This window comes from Dendrobium catenatum, unplaced genomic scaffold (assembly GCF_001605985.2).
Source record: "Dendrobium catenatum unplaced genomic scaffold, ASM160598v2 fragScaff_scaffold_621, whole genome shotgun sequence".
Lineage (NCBI taxonomy): Eukaryota > Viridiplantae > Streptophyta > Magnoliopsida > Asparagales > Orchidaceae > Dendrobium > Dendrobium catenatum.
In genome coordinates this window covers 26,515,433-26,524,542 of record NW_021319083.1, presented here as the reverse complement: position 1 = coordinate 26,524,542, position 9,110 = coordinate 26,515,433, and the positions used below count along the sequence as shown (strand labels likewise).

Sequence of the window (9,110 nt, the reverse complement as noted above, 5' to 3'; positions counted from 1 at the left end):
TCTGGGGTGTGAGTGCCGGCGAGGGCGGTGGAGGAGGGAGGGAGAGAAGAGGCTGAATCTTGATCCCCCATCTTGTGGCTATTGATACCATGAAAGAAACAAGACTCGAAGTAGGGAGAAGGCGAGTCGGAGAAGAAGAGAGGAAAAATAGGGAAATGTTATTCAAAAATAAATGTGTGTACAATATTCTTTAAATAGGCAAAAACAGGTAAAACAGTAATTATAATAGATACAAATTAATGTAAAGTTGTGCTAATCTAACACGCGGTGGGATATTCATGGATCAACCTGAACAAGACTTATATGGGATGTAAACCCAACTTCACCATGCCTAGTTGTATATCTGGAGCGCCGAACAAGGGGTTTCAGATGGTGAGAGTAGAGAAACTTGACTTCCCGAAAGATGATTATGACCAGTTCAATCATATGAATGAGGCAGACTGTGAACAACATTATTTGGATGATTGCTTTTGCGCGTCTTCGATTTATGATGGAATAGGAAATTGCTGGAAAAAGAAGCTTCCTTTACTTAATGGGAGGAAGGGGAACTACGTAAGTAGAATAGCCTTCATCAAAGTAGGTAATGACGATAACATACCAAGCACCCTCACCCCTCTTACCAAGAAGAGAACTTGGATCTTGCCTGGTTCCTTCTCGCCAGCTCTGTTGTACTAAATTTCATCATTTTATCTATAACCCTCATTTATTTTTGTGCGAGCAAAAGGAAACAAAACCATCAGCTTAATGATAGTGTTTTGGGGCTGAATCTTAAGGCATTCACATACAAAGAGCTCGAGGAAGCCACAAAAGGCTTTAGTGAAGAGCTCGGAAGAGGAGCATGCGGCATAGTTTATAGAGGATATCTCAATCTTGAGCTCACTGTAACCACCGACCTAGCTGCTAAGAAGCTACGCGACTTCCATCCAGATATTTATAAGGAATTTGCTAACAAGGTGAAATCTATTGGTCAAACTCATCATAAGAACCTAGTGAGTCTCCTTGGCTACTGCAACCAAGACACGAAGAGGCTTCTTGTCTATGAGTACATGAGTAATGGCTCACTTGCAAGCTACTTCTTCAGTGGAATTCGACCACCATGGGAACAAAGAGTGGAAATTATGCTCGGGATCGCGAGGGGCCTTCGATATTTGCATGAAGAGTGTAGCACACAAATCATTCATTGCGACATAAAGCCACAGAACATACTCCTTGATGAGAACTTCAATCCGAGGATTTCAGACTTTGGGCTCGCAAAGCTTCTAAAAACTAATCAAACGAGGACGAACACAGGGATAAGGGGAACGAAGGGGTATGTTGCACCTGAATGGTTCAGGAACATAGCAATAACTGCCAAGGTGGATGTTTACAGCTTCGGGGTGATGGTTTTGGAGATTTGTTTTGTCGGAAGAATGTGGAGAAGGATATGGAGGAAGAGAAGGCTCTTCTTACTTTTTGAGTAAGTGATTGTTATAATGATGGAAAAATTAATGCAGTTGTGGAGGGTGATGAGGAGGCCATGGAGGATATGGGGTGGGTGGAGAGGTTTCTGATGGTGGCTTTGTGGTGCGTGCAAGAAGAGCCTACCTTGAGGCCGACGATGGAGCAAGTAACGCAGATGTTAGATGGAGCGGTGTAGATTAATCAGGTGCCGCATTTTCCTTGAGGAGGATTATGCTCGTCATAATTAATAAACGAGGTGATTAATATAATTTGACTATTATTTTAGATCATGTGATGTAAATTCACATAAATCACGGCTTGTAAACAGTTTCTCTTTTTTTAGCTTCTGACTGTGGCCAAAGCATGCAGTGGGAACTAATCTGATTATTTAGTTCCTTTCTTCAAATAAGAGAAATGCGAAAGCAATTAAACATAACAAAAGAAAATTACTTTAATTCAACTGTTTGGAATTCTTGATCTCTACCGTAAGAAGTATCTTTTGAATCTTTAGTAACAACAAGTAATGTTCTTCTTTCTGAAAAGCTTATGTTTCATAGTTCACTCCTTTATCGTTTGCTTGAAACGAAATTACAGCTCCAAATAATTTATATGGGAAAAAACTTGTATCAAGCAGTGGCGGAGCCAGAAAATATATCTAGGGGGGGCCTAATTTTTTTTTTTTAATTTTTCTTTAACTTTTTTACATTCAGGCTTATGATCAATAATAATCAGTATTAAAAATGATAAAACTTTGGTAGTAAATTAGTTTATTTTCTTTATTCACAAAATAACTTCAATCATCAAATCACTTGATTTCTGCTAGAACATGTTTAATATATTAATTAAATATGTGATATTAAAAATCTCATTGCACAAAAAAAATCATAAAATTTATTTAAGATTGAATTAATATAGGATTTAGATAATATAATTCAAGAAAAAATGTAAATAAATAGGAAATTAAATTGGGAGTGATTTGAATGGATGTTCAATCTTAATCGTGGACCATTTATTGGGCATTTAAATGTCTTAGTAATATCAGAATTCGACGATCTTGGGCTCGTTGTATTCGTCTTGTCTAGCCGCTCGATTCGACTATAAGAATGTCATTTTTGGAAACCGTTTGGTAATACAAATTATGGTTTGAACCTTCCAAATATGTTTCGGGTCTTTGATTTGGAGTCATTTCGGTTCGGATTGAGTTGAATTTGGTGTTGTTGGGTTCGTATTTTCGAGACGTTCAGTTCGACTATAAGTTTATTGAAATCGGAGTTCATATGGTCTCCGATTTAATTCCTGAAGTTTCCAACTTAATTTTATCTTGAGATTTAAAAAAAAAATCAATTTACCTTAGTCGAACTCCGATTTCAATAAATTAATTATCATAAGCACATAATTTTCTTCCATAATCTGCTTCCCTTCGTCTATAGTCAAATAAAACACGTGATCCGTTATCGTTATGATTGATAATTTTTCTTTCAAATTTATTATATGACTTATAAGTAAGAAGAGTCAAATAAGTCCAAATGATCCATCTCATCTCTTCCAAATAAGTCCAAATGATCCATGCTAAATTATATTACGATTTTTTTAATTGCAGTAAGTTGCTAAAAACATCAATTTTCCATTATATTTTCTTCCTTCCATTTCATCACTACTCTAGCAGAATATATGTTTCAAAATATCAATTTCAGTGTAAGTCAAAATTCTCAGAGATTGAAGAAGAGTAAAAAGAATTTGCTAAAATGAATTAAAGGAATACATAAAACCTTCTCTTCGATGAGAGAAGAGAAAAATAAGGATGATGTCATGAAGAGAAAAAACTAAGCAGTTACCAGCAATGACGAGGACAGAGGGTGGCTGCGGCTCAGATGCTTCGGCGACGACAGTGCTCTCCACAAGAGCGGCTACGGCTCAATGATCTTGAGATGCGAACGGCAGCTATTAGGGTAAGAGAAAGACGCAGTCAATTACCCGTGTTTGTGGAATTTGGAAAGATTGGGAGTAGAAATTAAGTAAAAAGCATTATTTAGAAAAAGAAAAAATCCTAAATATCTTTAAAAAGTGATGTGTTCTTCAAAATAAGCGTTGTTTTACTATAAATAAAAATAAATTGAGTCTTAAGTTTATAAATACACAAGATTTGAAATTGACCCCTTTTTATCACAATAACTTCTTGATCCTTAAGCTCTATGTAAAGTGTGTAAACTTGCTCCTTTAGGAAAAGCAGATTAAACAATGATCTCTTCAAGAATAAAGATTCCAATTTTTGCCAAACATTTAAGCGAATTCCTCCTCAGCCACTTTCTTTAACACCACAACTTTGACTAAGAAAAGTCATGCACTGTGAGTCTACTAGGGGTGTCAATATTTGACACGACACGAAAATCCGACTCGAACTCAACCCAAAAATTTCGATTTTGACCTTAACCGACTTCAAAATGGGTCAGGTTTGGATTCTAGGATTCGAACTGTTTGAAAAATGGGTCAGGTTTAGGTTGACCCGACGGGTTGCCGGGCCAACTCGAAACCCATTTAAAACAAGCTGCCCGCGAACCTACCCCGGCTATCCTCGCCTTGCCCGCACGACCTGCCAGCCCGCCACCAGTGTGCCCGTTGAGGCCTCCCGTGCCTACCAGCCCTCTGCCCGCACGCACCTGCTCATGGCTCTCCATTGTGCATCCGCTCGCCCGCGCATTCTGCAGTCCCATGTCAGGTCGGGTCAACCCGGCTACCCGATGGGTTGAGTCCGGGTCCGTATTTCCGACCAGCTTACATAACTAGGTCGGGTTAGGGTTGACCCATTTGAACTTGGGTAAGTTCCGGGTTTGACCCAAGCCCGACCCGAAACTCGATTTTGACAGCCCTAGAGCCTACAATATTACATTTCTTTTGCATTTGTCCTATCCGTTGTTGAAGCAATCCTATCTCTACAATCACATTGGAGTGATTGGTTTGATGTATTGCTTAGTATGATGTTTTGTGCTTCATGGTCTTTGTTGGCTGGGGACATTGGTGTGGAGGTTGGTTTGATTATTTACTGGTGGTTCTCTTGTGCTTTTATCAAATTGTTTTTGCTTTCTCTTTAGATTCCATAATTGGCTCGAGCTTAAACCTATTCTTTGATATTTGCTAGTACCTTCTTGAGCTTCAAAGTTGTCTAGTATTTAGTTTCCTTTATCAAGGAAATAAGACTAATATATATATAACGTAAACCTTCTTTCAGATATCCTCACCAAGTGACAAAATATGGAGGGCAGACCTATTGCAAAGCAAAGCATGGGTTGTAGCAGTAACTCTTATTCTAATTATGAGCTCGAGCTTGTTGAATGTTAAATCATAGTTATTAACACTTTAGTTCTTGCAATCTTTACCTTTGGAAATTCAACTGTTGATATAAGCAACAATTATTACTTGCACACAATTTTTATAGCTGATTTCCCTCCTTATGGAAGAGATTTCAAGAACCATGAAGCCATAGGAAGATTCCACAATGGAAAATTAGCAACTAACATAACTACTAAAACACTGGGATTTGCAACATTTCCACTAGCTTATCTGAGTCCTCAGGCTTCAGAAAAGAACCTTCTGACAGGAGAAAATTTTGCTTCTACTGCTTTTGGGTATTATGATGGCACTGCAATCTTATATCATGTCTTACCTTTATCCATGGGCGGATCCACCCATAGCTTAGGGTGGGCAAATGCCCACCCTCAAAAATTTTTTTTCTGGGGAGATTTTGAAATATTTTGAATATTTTGGGCATTTTGCCCCCCCTCAAAAAATTTTTTTGCCCTACTTTTATCAATCCTAAGCATATTTTCCCATCCCTCACAAAAATTTTTTTTTTGCCAACCCTAAAAGAAGAAGCTGGATCCGCCACTGCCTTTATGACAACTACTGGAATACTACAAGGATTACCAGTCAAAGCTGGCCAAAGTTGCTCGGAGTAGTAAGGATTCCTCTATTATATCATAAGCTCTGTGCATTTTAAGTGCTAGAGCAAGTGATTTCATCCAAAACTACTATATCAATCCTTATTTATAGATCAACAATCCTGATAAATTCTCTTCTTTTCTGGTTGGCATCTACTCAGACTTTGTCACGGATTTATATAATCTGGGAGCAAGGAGGATTGGAATCTCCTCTCTTCCACCAATCGGCTGGCTTCCAGCATCCATCATACTATTTGGTAAGGAAACATTGATTGCATTTCTAGGTTAAATTCAGATGCCTAAGGTTTCAACAAGAAGATTAATTTAGTTGTTAGCTCTCTCACAAAGAAACTTCCACAACTAAAGATTGTTGTCTTTGACATCTACCAGCCTCTTTATGATCTAGTTACATCTCCTTCTATATATGAGTGGTTTCTTTAAGGCTAGGAGAAGGTGTTGTGGAACTGGAACAGCTGAGACTACATCATTGCTTTGCAATTCCAAATCAATAGGAACATTCCCAAATGCTAATGATTATGTTTTCAGGGCTAGTGTTCATCCATCAGAGGCTGCAAATCAGGTTCTAGCAGACTCACTCATCATCTAAGGCATTGGCCTTATTGCATAAGAGAAAGATATGGGGGAAAAAAATAATTAAAGATGCTACTTGTTTTAGTATTATGGAAAATGTATTTTCCATACTATGAGGTGAAGCTTGGCTTAGCCTTGGAAATGGCCTCTTCAAAAACTTATAATATCGTGTCAAGCAATTGACATGTATTCTATTAAAAAAAACACACATTGATGAGCAAGAAGTGTTTCCTCTTGATCCTCCAAATGCTAAATTTGATTGCACCTCGTGAAATTTTCAATTTTGAATCTCTGCATTGGCTTCATTTTCCATTCTTGGTGTCTCTATTGATGTGAATCTCATAAATCTAGATATCCAAAAGATGTGAAATAGCAAGGTGGAACAATGAGGAAAATAGGAAAATAGAACAATGAAGATAAGCAAGGTGTACTCTTTTATTTAGGAATAAAACAAGCATTAACAAACCTTCTTGGCTTGGAGTGATTAATAAAGGTGGTAAGACTATATTAGATTTTGCTCAGCCTTATGATTTTGTTATTGCTAATATATTATTTAAGAAAAGAGATGAACATCTCATCACTTATAATAATGAAAATAGTAAAACTCGGATTGATTTTTTTTTTTTTTTTTTTTTTTTTTTTTTTTTGATAAGAAAAATAGATTGTTTAGATTGTAGAGAATGTTAGTTTAAGTGAAAATTTATATACCCAACACCTCTTTGTTGAAAATCTGGACCTAAGTCTAGTGATTTTCATGATAACAAACATTATTAGATTTCTCACTGTTATCTCTTAATAATTGAATTTATTGCACATCTATTTTTGCCATGCTCAGTAACATTTCAGATCCACAATTCACTTGCAATCTCGATCAATTCAAGATTGGATAAACTAGGATAAAGTTTGTATTTTCAATCTTTTTATACTTTTTACCTTTCCTGGGTCAATCATGTATTATGGTGGATCCTAAAGCTAAGTAACTTTGCATACACACACTCAAGGAGGTGAGTTAGTGAGTTACGAAGAGGTTGTATTTTTTGAACTAATTATACAATATGATTTACATCGCATTGGATGATTAGTTAACCAAAAAATCTTAATTATGGTATCTGTGATAATAAAGATTGATTAAATTTATCATACTGTAGGATCAATATCGTATAGGATAATAAAAAATAATCAGCAAAGTAGCCACAAATCATAATTTATGTAATATTTTAAAATTCTAATTTTATGTCTAATCGTACCGTATGATATGCATCGTACTATATGATATATGATAATCATGCCTAAATTGATCATATGATTAGGCAAGTAATTATGATTAATTTGTTCAATCAAATTATATAGGATGATTTGTAACTATCGTACTGTATGATCCAATTCTTGCATGGTACGATAATCTATCGTATCATATCATCTAAGATGAAATATCATAGTTTTTAACTAATCATACAAAAAAATTCCCCAATTTCATACAAAAAAAAGATAGGTAATTTATCATTACCTATCATACTAGACGATCAGTACAAACTCTTGTACTGATAGTACAGAATAATACATTTCGTATTGTGATAAAAGACTATTTTATACAAATTATATAGGACAATCGTAGGATCATACTGGACGATCTTAATCAATAAATTAAAAATTTGGGCTTCTTGAGAGACTCTCTATTTAAGCTTTCACATAGTCTTATTTAAAAAGACTTTTTCTGCTAAGTGTCTTGAAAGTGAGCATAGAGAGGGAGTTAGGAGTGATTTTGGGAGAAAAGGGAGGGAGAGGTGTTTGTGAGAGAGATTTGTGAGGGATTCATAAGTTCTTTCCTTTCTTCTTAAAGCTTCTACCTTAATCCTTTGGTGCCTCTGAGGAGACATTCCATAGTGCTAGTCTATGGTTCTTTGCCATCTCCAGGAGGGAGAAAAAGGATTCCAGATTCTCTACCTTCACCAGGTGGGTGAAAAAGGATTATAAGCACTCTGCCTTCACCAGGAGGGTAAAAAAGAGTAAGGTCATCTACCGCACCGGGTTGGTAGAAGAGATTTTGTAAGAGCTTCTCTGCCTTACCATGGGGGTAAATGGAGAGATACTAGTTTTAGTGCAATACTTGGAAAGGAGGTTTTCGGGGAGTGGACGTATATCAGGTTGGACTGAACCACTATAAATTTTAGTGTATTTGTTTTTATTTTTTTATGCATTATATTTTTCTAATATTATTGTGTGGTTGAAAACTATGATCATTTTGTATTTATGAAATTAATTCACTTCTGCATCAAGGGATAATATTTTCTATTTTTTAGATATTGAAAAAAGTTATAAAAATATTTTCTTTTTATTAAGGAAAATTTTAAATTATTAATTCACCCCCCTGTTGGTTAGCCTTGAGCGTATTTTTTGAGGTTTCCTCCTCGAACTTTCACTCTTATTAGTTTTGGACTTTAAGATGAAGGGGCACAATATGAAAAAAATATAGTATATAGTTATTCTAGGATTAGATTGTGGCATTTAAAAAATTCTAACAAAACTTTTTTTGAGAGTAAGATTCACGAGCTTAAGATTTTGATGGTGCATGAGGAAACTAATATTATGTAAGAAATAATAGTTTATAATATTAAGAATATTACAAAGGATATGCTTGAAGTATTATAAGGAAAAGCTTCTAATAATAAAACTAGCTAGTGGTGAAAATGTATAAGAAAAGATAAAAAAAAATAAGAAGCACCATTATAAATATTGATTTAGATGTAAAAATTCTAAAAATTGAGAAAGATATAAAGGTTCCCATAAGGAGTCTAAGAAAGCATTATGTGATTCAAAGACTTTAGTTTTTAATGATTTATATCATATATTTGATGCTAAAGAGGGTGAAATATATATGTATAAGCTAGCCAAACAAAGAGATAGGAGTAGTAAGGATTTAGTTAAAGTGAAGTGCATTAAGGATGAAACTCAAAACGTGCTTTTTCAGAAGAGGATATTCAAAAAACGTGGACGAGATATTTTGCTAACCTTTTCAATGAAGATTGTGAAAATATAATTGACTTTAATGACCTTAACATTTAAAATGAAAATAGAGATTTTTATTTTTATATGTTTATTATTGAAACTGAAGTTAAAGAGGATTTAAAGAAAATGAAGTATGGG

At 35.3% G+C, this 9,110-nt stretch overlaps 2 pseudogenes; both read left to right on the top strand.

The window, feature by feature from the left end:
• The first annotated feature begins 327 nt into the window (after window positions 1–327).
• On the top strand, window positions 328–1,866 carry LOC110113275 (annotated as a pseudogene).
• A 2,015-nt stretch (window positions 1,867–3,881) lies between these two features.
• LOC110113276 lies at window positions 3,882–6,003 on the top strand (annotated as a pseudogene).
• The last annotated feature ends 3,107 nt before the right edge of the window (window positions 6,004–9,110 follow it).